We start from the raw sequence: 12522 nt of genomic DNA, 5'->3' as shown, positions 1-12522 counted from the left end.
GCTGGTGGTGTGCTGCGGCGTCGTGCGTGTTGTCGCTCGAACAGGCTGGGCTCCCTCTGCTGCTGTGGGTCCCTCCTGGCTACGTCAGCGTAGGATCGCCCCTGGATGCAGTGTGGATGACTGGATGACGTGCTGTAGTCTCGCTCGAACACGCGGCCTCTTCTTCTGCATCTCCTGGATTGGACTTGTATCCAATCGCCTTCATGTGGCCTCGGTGCCATATTAGCTCAATAAGGCTCTATCAGACGTGGCTACTAAGAAGCTAAAGCTAATACAAAATGGAGGGCCAGACGTGTTTTCACCGATGAATTTCGGTTTATTAATGGAGCGTTCAGGTTTAGGGTTAGGGTTGAGGTTTGAAGAAATACAATTGTATTTTTCTTAGCACTGGCCTGCTGTACTGAAAAAATAAAACAAAATCACTAAAGAATGTGATAAAGCGAAAATTTGACTTTTAAACAAGCCCAGCCGAGATTCGAACCCTGGTTTTCTGCATGGAGTGTAACTTCCAACACCACTATACTACCAGTCCTTACATAATCCCTTGGTGTTGGGTGGTATAAAACAGCAAAGGAGAAAAGAAGGGAATTAAAAAAAAAAAAAAAAAAAAAATTGAGTTAAAAGATTTAATGAATAATTGGGAAATAGAAAATGAATAAAATTATATTGCTTAGGATTCTAATAAACTTTCATTGTCATAGGGAATTTATGAGGAGCAATTTAGAAAAGTGCTAAAAAACATGGTAAAAACCATGCACAGAGGTTAATAGGTTAGAAACGTTAAAAAATAAGTGCTAAAATTAAGTGCTACAAATAAGTGCTAAAAAGTCAATACACATAATATCAGGCAAGTTAGAAAACACAAGTATTAAAAAGGTTAGTAAAATATTGCTGTCACTAAAAAACCATAGAACCTAATCTACAAATCCAATTAAATTCCTTTGAAAAAATAGAAAGAAAGGGGGGTTGAAAAAAAGGGGTAAAAAGTAATAAAAGAAAGAAAAAATAACAATAAAAAATAAATGGGGCAATTACATTTCTGGGGTTCCTAGAGTAAGGAAGCCAACAGTGGATGGGGTTGGGGGTCCTTAACTCCCTGAGTAGGGTTGGTAAGGGGGAGGATAAGGGAAAGAAAAGGGGGGGGGGGGGGCTAGATCCCGGTCTAGGGATGCTAGGAGGGAGAGGGGGGGTCGGATAGAACTTACGTTGTTAGTTCCCGGGCTAGGGAGGCTAACAGGGGCTAGGAATAAGGGAGAAAAGTGAATGGATATTCCCTGACTGGGGTTACTGGTGAGAGCCTACCTGGTAGGGTAGGCATCTCAGGGGAGTAAGTATGACTAGGGGGGGGATGTGGGACAAAAAAGGAAGTAAATAAACAAATAATAAATAAGTAAAGACATACAAAAGAGGAGGGGGAATATGAATGAATGTATAAATTTTAAAGTGGGCAATTAGCCTTCTTGGGTTCCTAGTGTAAAGTGGCTATGGCTGGGTGGGTGATGGGGTCCTTAACTCCCTGAATCGGGATGGTAAGGGGGAGGATCAGGGAAAGGAAAGGGGAAACTAGATCCCGGTCTAGGGATGCTAGAGAGAGAGGGGGGGGGTGGTTGGGGTTTTTTTGCTCCCCATTTAGGGATGCTAGAAGGGGGAAGGAGGAAGCCAGGGGTCCCGGTAAGTCGCAGAGAGGTCCCCCCAATGGTAGAGGAGGAATCAGAATGGGTTTTGTGTAGGTCAGGTTTGACCTCTGCATGCCCGTTCATCATGCTAGTTTCCTCCTCCACAAGCATGGTTATGCTTTGAGGGGAACCTCATCACACATCCGGAGACCCCGAGGGACGCGACTGGGGGAACAAAAAATTGGTATTAGAAATTAAGTCAACCAGGGTGAAATCCACTGAAAGGGCCTGTGTGAAATGTGCTGGGTTAAAAATAAGCTCAGAGTCAGTACCGCTCCGAGATGTAAGCCTGTCAAGGTGGGCCACGGTGGAGAGGCTCTTACCTTTTTGCCGCTGTTGGTAGTTTTTCAAGGTGCCAGATGGGGCTTGGTGTAGGTCCAGATGATGGCTTTGCCCTGAGGTGCATGCGTGATGGGTGCTGCCAGCAAAAAGCCAACCGTCTCCTGATAACTCCGTTATTGTGCTTGGATTTGAAACCAGGTGCTGGTGAAGATTCAGTGTGACTGCCAATGTCTTTAGGCAGTCTGTCACAGGAGCATTGATTTGTTAATGGGATAAAGTCCTTGAAAGTGGGGATGCGTCTCTGTTTAGAGAGGTTTCCTCAGCAGACAGGAAGAGAGTTATGGAAGAGGTATTTGTCCAGACATTGATTTTTTAGAAGATTGATGGTTTTACAAAAATAAGGCTCTACTGGCAGAGCCCCCACCATGAAAGTAACCCACTTAAAATACTTAAAAAATGTTAAAAACAGTTCCAAATGAAACTGCAAAAAAGTTACAAAAAGGTTCTCCCAAAAGAGACTAAAAAACAATTAAAACCTTTATTAAAAAAAAAGGTTAAAAAGGCTTACATTTCGGAGCAGCTTTGTGAACCCTACGTTTCGCAACGTGTGTTGCTTCCTCAGGGGTTGCTGACTCTGAGCTATCTACTTTCTTATATAGAGCTTGGAGTGATTGGCTAATAGTCCACAGCTGGCTGGGAGACAACCCAGGTGGGTATCAGGAATGAAAATAAATAAACAAAAGAATTGCAAATAAAATACAGTACAGCGGCACTGGCTGGGTTAGGGTTGGGTTAAGGTTGAGGTTTGAAGAAATACAATTGTATTTTTCTTAGCACTGGCCTGCTGTACTGAAAAAATAAAACAAAATCACTAAAGAATGTGATAAAGCGAAAATTTGACTTTTAAACAAGGGTTAGGGTTAGGGTTAGGGTTAGGTTTTTGCGACAGTTTCGCGAAGCGAAACTGGAGCCCCAAAGAGGTCAGCCTGGCGGCCTTGAGATCTCTAGGGGGTGGGGGTTGCACACTCACTCCTGTTCAGTCGAGGTAACGGACAGCCACAGGTGCCTCGTCAGTAGTGTATGGTGTCTGGTGATTTGAGATGTGCTGTGTGGTGTTTGGGCCCAGCAATCGCCAGTATCTCCCTTATGTATGTACTTGGGTACTTTGTAAGTGACCCTGTGAATGTCAGTGCCTATTGGAGTGAAATTTGGGAAGTTACTGTGGTTAGGGTTAGAAAAGGGATAAAGGGTTAGGGTTAGGGTTAGGGGTTAGGGTTAGGGGTTAGGGGTTAGGGTTAGGGGTTAGGGTTAGGGTTAGGGGAAGTCGACTGAAAATGGGTTAGGGTTAGGGGTTAGGGTTAGGGTTAGGGTTAGGGCGAATGGTTGTAGCCCCCCTTCCGCGGGAGTTGGGTGGTGCGCGGTCCATCCCAAAGCGGGTATCGCTGCTATGACCCCTCTGATATTTTGGGAAGGTTTTTTTCCTCCCCCTCTGCGGACGGACAAGTGTCCACTCCCCGTCCATTTGATAGATTTTTTTATTTTTTTATTTCCGGTTCGCCTTTGTTATTATAATTTAATAAGGCGTGTGTGGAAAGGTTCTTTTTGTTTGTTTTTATGTTATTTAAGTGTTTTTGGTTTTTTATATTTTTTGTGAAATAAAATAAACCAATTTGAAAAGAAATGTTTTTTTTAAAAAAAGAAAGAAAAAACACAAGTGTTCAAAAGAAACACGTGTTCAAAAGAAAAAGAGCAAAAAAGCAAAAAAATGCGTGCTACAGTGGCAACGTTTCGACCTCTAATAAGGTCTTCTTCAGGCCTATACAGCACGCAAATCACTGTGGCTAAATTGGCTGGCACTTGTGGAGATGTTGTCCCTACGAAGAGCAGAGCAGAAATGAGCTCTGTTCAGCCTGTCCCAATATATAGCCTCCTGGCTCCACCCCCTTGTATTTTCCCCATTTTCTTTTTTCCAATTTCTTTTTATTTATACCCTTTATTTTAAAGTTGTTTTTTAAGTTATTTAATGCATGAATCAATTGCCAAATTCAATTTTAACCATTTAAAACATAAATTTACCTAATATTTATTACTTTTAGTGAAAATTCATAATGATTTTAATTATATTTTAGAAAATGTTTCTTATGCCAACTTTTATAGCCCTATGCATTTATATGTGTTTAATTTTTGGATCTTATTTTTGTATTGTGTATAATGAATTTACATAAAATAACATATTTTGAAATTAGGGTTAGGGTTAGGGTTAGGGGTTAGGGTTAGGGTTAGGGTTGGGGTTAGGGTTAGGGTTAGGGTTAGGGTTGGGGTTAGGGTTGGGGTTAGGGGTTAGGGTTAGGGTTAGGTTAAGGTTAGGTTAGGGTTAGGGTTGGGTTAGGGTTAGGGTTAGGGTTAGGGGTTAGGGTTAGGGTTAGGGGTTATGGGTTAGGGTTAGGGGTTGGGGTTAGGGTTAGGGTTAGGGTTAGGGGGTTAGGGTTAGGGTTAGGGTTAGGGGTTAAAGATTAGAAATTCACCGCCAAAGGCGGTGAACCTCAAGTGCTCGGGCCTTCCCTCCGTCCAGAAAACCAGAGTCATCCGCCCCACACTCAAAAATTAGAATATATGGACTTACATGATCAAAAATTAGGCTCTCATCGTCCTGGATAACTTGTATTTTCAATTTTTTTCCTCTTCCTTTTTCTTTTCAGGAACATTTCCTCTATTTCCTCAGGTAAGTAGCCTTGTCTTTTCTTTGCAGGATGACCTTCAGGCTCCTCCTGGAATCACTTGTTGCCCAGAATAATGCGCGATATTTCGGACTTTCTGGTCCTTCTTCAGGTGCTGAACTGAGCAATCTTTGTTTGTATATCCCTTGTACATGAGCGCTTGGATGGAATAAAAATCCTTTGTCCATAAATCCTGGTCTGATTGCCTTCTGTGTTATTGTGCCTCCGTATGACAGGGCTGCAAGGTGAGTGAGTGAGTTGAGAGAAGCAGGTCCTGTTAAATAGAGCAGGTGGGCGGAGTTAGCCTTTGTTTTGCTCCTGAATGGCTGTGGATCCATGCTTTTCCGAAATTGTCCGTAGCTTTATGGCTCTTTGAATTATAGTCTCACTTATTGTTTTTAGGAGTGGGAGCACACCCCCCCTCACCAAGATGAGGTCCAAACAGGTAAGGAAATCACCCAGCTTGTACAAACAATTTTTCTTTTTCCTCTTCAGTCATTTGTCCTCCAAAAATCCTCTCAGAATAGGTTTTTCTCACTTCTTCACTGAGGTTAGGTTTAGGGCTAGGTGACTTGAAGGCATGTGCAGTCCAAAACATCATGTCTGCGAAAAGATCTTTTCTTCTACAGCATGGCAGGAAGTGGGGCTTCAAACCCCGGCACCAGACTGACAAAGGGGCACTGGCTTGTCAGGGGTTAAAGATTAGAAATTCACCGCCAAAGGCGGTGAACCTCAAGTGCTCGGGCCTTCCCTCCGTCCAGAAAACCAGAGTCATCCGCCCCACACTCAAAAATTAGAATATATGGACTTACATGATCAAAAATTAGGCTCTCATCGTCCTGGATAACTTGTATTTTCAATTTTTTTCCTCTTCCTTTTTCTTTTCAGGAACATTTCCTCTATTTCCTCAGGTAAGTAGCCTTGTCTTTTCTTTGCAGGATGACCTTCAGGCTCCTCCTGGAATCACTTGTTGCCCAGAATAATGCGCGATATTTCGGACTTTCTGGTCCTTCTTCAGGTGCTGAACTGAGCAATCTTTGTTTGTATATCCCTTGTACATGAGCGCTTGGATGGAATAAAAATCCTTTGTCCATAAATCCTGGTCTGATTGCCTTCTGTGTTATTGTGCCTCCGTATGACAGGGCTGCAAGGTGAGTGAGTGAGTTGAGAGAAGCAGGTCCTGTTAAATAGAGCAGGTGGGCGGAGTTAGCCTTTGTTTTGCTCCTGAATGGCTGTGGATCCATGCTTTTCCGAAATTGTCCGTAGCTTTATGGCTCTTTGAATTATAGTCTCACTTATTGTTTTTAGGAGTGGGAGCACACCCCCCCTCACCAAGATGAGGTCCAAACAGGTAAGGAAATCACCCAGCTTGTACAAACAATTTTTCTTTTTCCTCTTCAGTCATTTGTCCTCCAAAAATCCTCTCAGAATAGGTTTTTCTCACTTCTTCACTGAGGTTAGGTTTAGGGCTAGGTGACTTGAAGGCATGTGCAGTCCAAAACATCATGTCTGCGAAAAGATCTTTTCTTCTACAGCATGGCAGGAAGTGGGGCTTCAAACCCCGGCACCAGACTGACAAAGGGGCACTGGCTTGTCAGGGGTTAAAGATTAGAAATTCACCGCCAAAGGCGGTGAACCTCAAGTGCTCGGGCCTTCCCTCCGTCCAGAAAACCAGAGTCATCCGCCCCACACTCAAAAATTAGAATATATGGACTTACATGATCAAAAATTAGGCTCTCATCGTCCTGGATAACTTGTATTTTCAATTTTTTTCCTCTTCCTTTTTCTTTTCAGGAACATTTCCTCTATTTCCTCAGGTAAGTAGCCTTGTCTTTTCTTTGCAGGATGACCTTCAGGCTCCTCCTGGAATCACTTGTTGCCCAGAATAATGCGCGATATTTCGGACTTTCTGGTCCTTCTTCAGGTGCTGAACTGAGCAATCTTTGTTTGTATATCCCTTGTACATGAGCGCTTGGATGGAATAAAAATCCTTTGTCCATAAATCCTGGTCTGATTGCCTTCTGTGTTATTGTGCCTCCGTATGACAGGGCTGCAAGGTGAGTGAGTGAGTTGAGAGAAGCAGGTCCTGTTAAATAGAGCAGGTGGGCGGAGTTAGCCTTTGTTTTGCTCCTGAATGGCTGTGGATCCATGCTTTTCCGAAATTGTCCGTAGCTTTATGGCTCTTTGAATTATAGTCTCACTTATTGTTTTTAGGAGTGGGAGCACACCCCCCCTCACCAAGATGAGGTCCAAACAGGTAAGGAAATCACCCAGCTTGTACAAACAATTTTTCTTTTTCCTCTTCAGTCATTTGTCCTCCAAAAATCCTCTCAGAATAGGTTTTTCTCACTTCTTCACTGAGGTTAGGTTTAGGGCTAGGTGACTTGAGAGGCATGTACAGTCCAAAACATCATGTCTGCGAAAAGATCTTTTCTTCTACAGCATGGCAGGAAGTGGGGCTTCAAACCCCGGCACCAGACTGACAAAGGGGCACTGGCTTGTCAGGGGTTAAAGATTAGAAATTCACCGCCAAAGGCGGTGAACCTCAAGTGCTCGGGCCTTCCCTCCGTCCAGAAAACCAGAGTCATCCGCCCCACACTCAAAAATTAGAATATATGGACTTACATGATCAAAAATTAGGCTCTCATCGTCCTGGATAACTTGTATTTTCAATTTTTTTCCTCTTCCTTTTTCTTTTCAGGAACATTTCCTCTATTTCCTCAGGTAAGTAGCCTTGTCTTTTCTTTGCAGGATGACCTTCAGGCTCCTCCTGGAATCACTTGTTGCCCAGAATAATGCGCGATATTTCGGACTTTCTGGTCCTTCTTCAGGTGCTGAACTGAGCAATCTTTGTTTGTATATCCCTTGTACATGAGCGCTTGGATGGAATAAAAATCCTTTGTCCATAAATCCTGGTCTGATTGCCTTCTGTGTTATTGTGCCTCCGTATGACAGGGCTGCAAGGTGAGTGAGTGAGTTGAGAGAAGCAGGTCCTGTTAAATAGAGCAGGTGGGCGGAGTTAGCCTTTGTTTTGCTCCTGAATGGCTGTGGATCCATGCTTTTCCGAAATTGTCCGTAGCTTTATGGCTCTTTGAATTATAGTCTCACTTATTGTTTTTAGGAGTGGGAGCACACCCCCCCTCACCAAGATGAGGTCCAAACAGGTAAGGAAATCACCCAGCTTGTACAAACAATTTTTCTTTTTCCTCTTCAGTCATTTGTCCTCCAAAAATCCTCTCAGAATAGGTTTTTCTCACTTCTTCACTGAGGTTAGGTTTAGGGCTAGGTGACTTGAGAGGCATGTACAGTCCAAAACATCATGTCTGCGAAAAGATCTTTTCTTCTACAGCATGGCAGGAAGTGGGGCTTCAAACCCCGGCACCAGACTGACAAAGGGGCACTGGCTTGTCAGGGGTTAAAGATTAGAAATTCACCGCCAAAGGCGGTGAACCTCAAGTGCTCTGGCCTTCCCTCCGTCCAGAAAACCAGAGTCATCCGCCCCACACTCAAAAATTAGAATATATGGACTTACATGATCAAAAATTAGGCTCTCATCGTCCTGGATAACTTGTATTTTCAATTTTTTTCCTCTTCCTTTTTCTTTTCAGGAACATTTCCTCTATTTCCTCAGGTAAGTAGCCTTGTCTTTTCTTTGCAGGATGACTTCAGGCTCCTCCTGGAATCACTTGTTGCCCAGAATAATGCGCGATATTTCGGACTTTCTGGTCCTTCTTCAGGTGCTGAACTGAGCAATCTTTGTTTGTATATCCCTTGTACATGAGCGCTTGGATGGAATAAAAATCCTTTGTCCATAAATCCTGGTCTGATTGCCTTCTGTGTTATTGTGCCTCCGTATGACAGGGCTGCAAGGTGAGTGAGTGAGTTGAGAGAAGCAGGTCCTGTTAAATAGAGCAGGTGGGCGGAGTTAGCCTTTGTTTTGCTCCTGAATGGCTGTGGATCCATGCTTTTCCGAAATTGTCCGTAGCTTTATGGCTCTTTGAATTATAGTCTCACTTATTGTTTTTAGGAGTGGGAGCACACCCCCCCTCACCAAGATGAGGTCCAAACAGGTAAGGAAATCACCCAGCTTGTACAAACAATTTTTCTTTTTCCTCTTCAGTCATTTGTCCTCCAAAAATCCTCTCAGAATAGGTTTTTCTCACTTCTTCACTGAGGTTAGGTTTAGGGCTAGGTGACTTGAGAGGCATGTCAGTCCAAAACATCATGTCTGCGAAAAGATCTTTTCTTCTACAGCATGGCAGGAAGTGGGGCTTCAAACCCCGGCACCAGACTGACAAAGGGGCACTGGCTTGTCAGGGGTTAAAGATTAGAAATTCACCGCCAAAGGCGGTGAACCTCAAGTGCTCGGGCCTTCCCTCCGTCCAGAAAACCAGAGTCATCCGCCCCACACTCAAAAATTAGAATATATGGACTTACATGATCAAAAATTAGGCTCTCATCGTCCTGGATAACTTGTATTTTCAATTTTTTTCCTCTTCCTTTTTCTTTTCAGGAACATTTCCTCTATTTCCTCAGGTAAGTAGCCTTGTCTTTTCTTTGCAGGATGACCTTCAGGCTCCTCCTGGAATCACTTGTTGCCCAGAATAATGCGCGATATTTCGGACTTTCTGGTCCTTCTTCAGGTGCTGAACTGAGCAATCTTTGTTTGTATATCCCTTGTACATGAGCGCTTGGATGGAATAAAAATCCTTTGTCCATAAATCCTGGTCTGATTGCCTTCTGTGTTATTGTGCCTCCGTATGACAGGGCTGCAAGGTGAGTGAGTGAGTTGAGAGAAGCAGGTCCTGTTAAATAGAGCAGGTGGGCGGAGTTAGCCTTTGTTTTGCTCCTGAATGGCTGTGGATCCATGCTTTTCCGAAATTGTCCGTAGCTTTATGGCTCTTTGAATTATAGTCTCACTTATTGTTTTTAGGAGTGGGAGCACACCCCCCCTCACCAAGATGAGGTCCAAACAGGTAAGGAAATCACCCAGCTTGTACAAACAATTTTTCTTTTTCCTCTTCAGTCATTTGTCCTCCAAAAATCCTCTCAGAATAGGTTTTTCTCACTTCTTCACTGAGGTTAGGTTTAGGGCTAGGTGACTTGAGAGGCATGTACAGTCCAAAACATCATGTCTGCGAAAAGATCTTTTCTTCTACAGCATGGCAGGAAGTGGGGCTTCAAACCCCGGCACCAGACTGACAAAGGGGCACTGGCTTGTCAGGGGTTAAAGATTAGAAATTCACCGCCAAAGGCGGTGAACCTCAAGTGCTCGGGCCTTCCCTCCGTCCAGAAAACCAGAGTCATCCGCCCCACACTCAAAAATTAGAATATATGGACTTACATGATCAAAAATTAGGCTCTCATCGTCCTGGATAACTTGTATTTTCAATTTTTTTCCTCTTCCTTTTTCTTTTCAGGAACATTTCCTCTATTTCCTCAGGTAAGTAGCCTTGTCTTTTCTTTGCAGGATGACCTTCAGGCTCCTCCTGGAATCACTTGTTGCCCAGAATAATGCGCGATATTTCGGACTTTCTGGTCCTTCTTCAGGTGCTGAACTGAGCAATCTTTGTTTGTATATCCCTTGTACATGAGCGCTTGGATGGAATAAAAATCCTTTGTCCATAAATCCTGGTCTGATTGCCTTCTGTGTTATTGTGCCTCCGTATGACAGGGCTGCAAGGTGAGTGAGTGAGTTGAGAGAAGCAGGTCCTGTTAAATAGAGCAGGTGGGCGGAGTTAGCCTTTGTTTTGCTCCTGAATGGCTGTGGATCCATGCTTTTCCGAAATTGTCCGTAGCTTTATGGCTCTTTGAATTATAGTCTCACTTATTGTTTTTAGGAGTGGGAGCACACCCCCCCTCACCAAGATGAGGTCCAAACAGGTAAGGAAATCACCCAGCTTGTACAAACAATTTTTCTTTTTCCTCTTCAGTCATTTGTCCTCCAAAAATCCTCTCAGAATAGGTTTTTCTCACTTCTTCACTGAGGTTAGGTTTAGGGCTAGGTGACTTGAAGGCATGTGCAGTCCAAAACATCATGTCTGCGAAAAGATCTTTTCTTCTACAGCATGGCAGGAAGTGGGGCTTCAAACCCCGGCACCAGACTGACAAAGGGGGCACTGGCTTGTCAGGGGTTAAAGATTAGAAATTCACCGCCAAAGGCGGTGAACCTCAAGTGCTCGGCCTTCCCTCCGTCCAGAAAACCAGAGTCATCCGCCCCACACTCAAAAATTAGAATATATGGACTTACATGATCAAAAATTAGGCTCTCATCGTCCTGGATAACTTGTATTTTCAATTTTTTTCCTCTTCCTTTTTCTTTTCAGGAACATTTCCTCTATTTCCTCAGGTAAGTAGCCTTGTCTTTTCTTTGCAGGATGACTTCAGGCTCCTCCTGGAATCACTTGTTGCCCAGAATAATGCGCGATATTTCGGACTTTCTGGTCCTTCTTCAGGTGCTGAACTGAGCAATCTTTGTTTGTATATCCCTTGTACATGAGCGCTTGGATGGAATAAAAATCCTTTGTCCATAAATCCTGGTCTGATTGCCTTCTGTGTTATTGTGCCTCCGTATGACAGGGCTGCAAGGTGAGTGAGTGAGTTGAGAGAAGCAGGTCCTGTTAAATAGAGCAGGTGGGCGGAGTTAGCCTTTGTTTTGCTCCTGAATGGCTGTGGATCCATGCTTTTCCGAAATTGTCCGTAGCTTTATGGCTCTTTGAATTATAGTCTCACTTATTGTTTTTAGGAGTGGGAGCACACCCCCCCTCACCAAGATGAGGTCCAAACAGGTAAGGAAATCACCCAGCTTGTACAAACAATTTTTCTTTTTCCTCTTCAGTCATTTGTCCTCCAAAAATCCTCTCAGAATAGGTTTTTCTCACTTCTTCACTGAGGTTAGGTTTAGGGCTAGGTGACTTGAGAGGCATGTACAGTCCAAAACATCATGTCTGCGAAAAGATCTTTTCTTCTACAGCATGGCAGGAAGTGGGGCTTCAAACCCCGGCACCAGACTGACAAAGGGGGCACTGGCTCGTCAGGGGTTAAAGATTAGAAATTCACCGCCAAAGGCGGTGAACCTCAAGTGCTCTGGCCTTCCCTCCGTCCAGAAAACCAGAGTCATCCGCCCCACACTCAAAAATTAGAATATATGGACTTACATGATCAAAAATTAGGCTCTCATCGTCCTGGATAACTTGTATTTTCAATTTTTTTCCTCTTCCTTTTTCTTTTCAGGAACATTTCCTCTATTTCCTCAGGTAAGTAGCCTTGTCTTTTCTTTGCAGGATGATCTTCAGGCTCCTCCTGGAATCACTTGTTGCCCAGAATAATGCGCGATATTTCGGACTTTCTGGTCCTTCTTCAGGTGCTGAACTGAGCAATCTTTGTTTGTATATCCCTTGTACATGAGCGCTTGGATGGAATAAAAATCCTTTGTCCATAAATCCTGGTCTGATTGCCTTCTGTGTTATTGTGCCTCCGTATGACAGGGCTGCAAGGTGAGTGAGTGAGTTGAGAGAAGCAGGTCCTGTTAAATAGAGCAGGTGGGCGGAGTTAGCCTTTGTTTTGCTCCTGAATGGCTGTGGATCCATGCTTTTCCGAAATTGTCCGTAGCTTTATGGCTCTTTGAATTATATTCTCACTTATTGTTTTTAGGAGTGGGAGCACACCCCCCCTCACCAAGATGAGGTCCAAACAGGTAAGGAAATCACCCAGCTTGTACAAACAATTTTTCTTTTTCCTCTTCAGTCATTTGTCCTCCAAAAATCCTCTCAGAATAGGTTTTTCTCACTTCTTCACTGAGGTTAGGTTTAGGGCTAGGTGACTTGAGAGGCATGTACAGTCCAAAA

At 43.7% G+C, this 12522-nt stretch overlaps 3 long non-coding RNA genes across 3 annotated transcripts; all 3 read left to right on the top strand.

Annotated features, from left to right (window-relative positions):
• Positions 1–4491: 4491 nt before the first annotated feature.
• Positions 4492–5994, top strand: LOC111946791. Its single transcript, XR_002872548.1, has 2 exons — positions 4492–5120; positions 5564–5994. It is a non-coding gene; the product is annotated as an uncharacterized LOC111946791 (long non-coding RNA).
• A 309-nt stretch (positions 5995–6303) lies between these two features.
• LOC111946788 lies at positions 6304–7807 on the top strand. Its single transcript, XR_002872544.1, has 2 exons — positions 6304–6932; positions 7377–7807. It is a non-coding gene; the product is annotated as an uncharacterized LOC111946788 (long non-coding RNA).
• Positions 7808–8068: 261 nt separating this feature from the next.
• LOC111946790 lies at positions 8069–9619 on the top strand. The gene is made up of 2 exons (XR_002872545.1): positions 8069–8745; positions 9189–9619. It is a non-coding gene; the product is annotated as an uncharacterized LOC111946790 (long non-coding RNA).
• The last annotated feature ends 2903 nt before the right edge of the window (positions 9620–12522 follow it).

The sequence above is a fragment of the Oryzias latipes genome, chromosome 3 (assembly GCF_002234675.1).
Source record: "Oryzias latipes chromosome 3, ASM223467v1".
Taxonomy (NCBI): domain Eukaryota; kingdom Metazoa; phylum Chordata; class Actinopteri; order Beloniformes; family Adrianichthyidae; genus Oryzias; species Oryzias latipes.
Note: the sequence above shows the minus strand (reverse complement) of the source record. Positions and strands in the feature narration are given on the sequence as shown.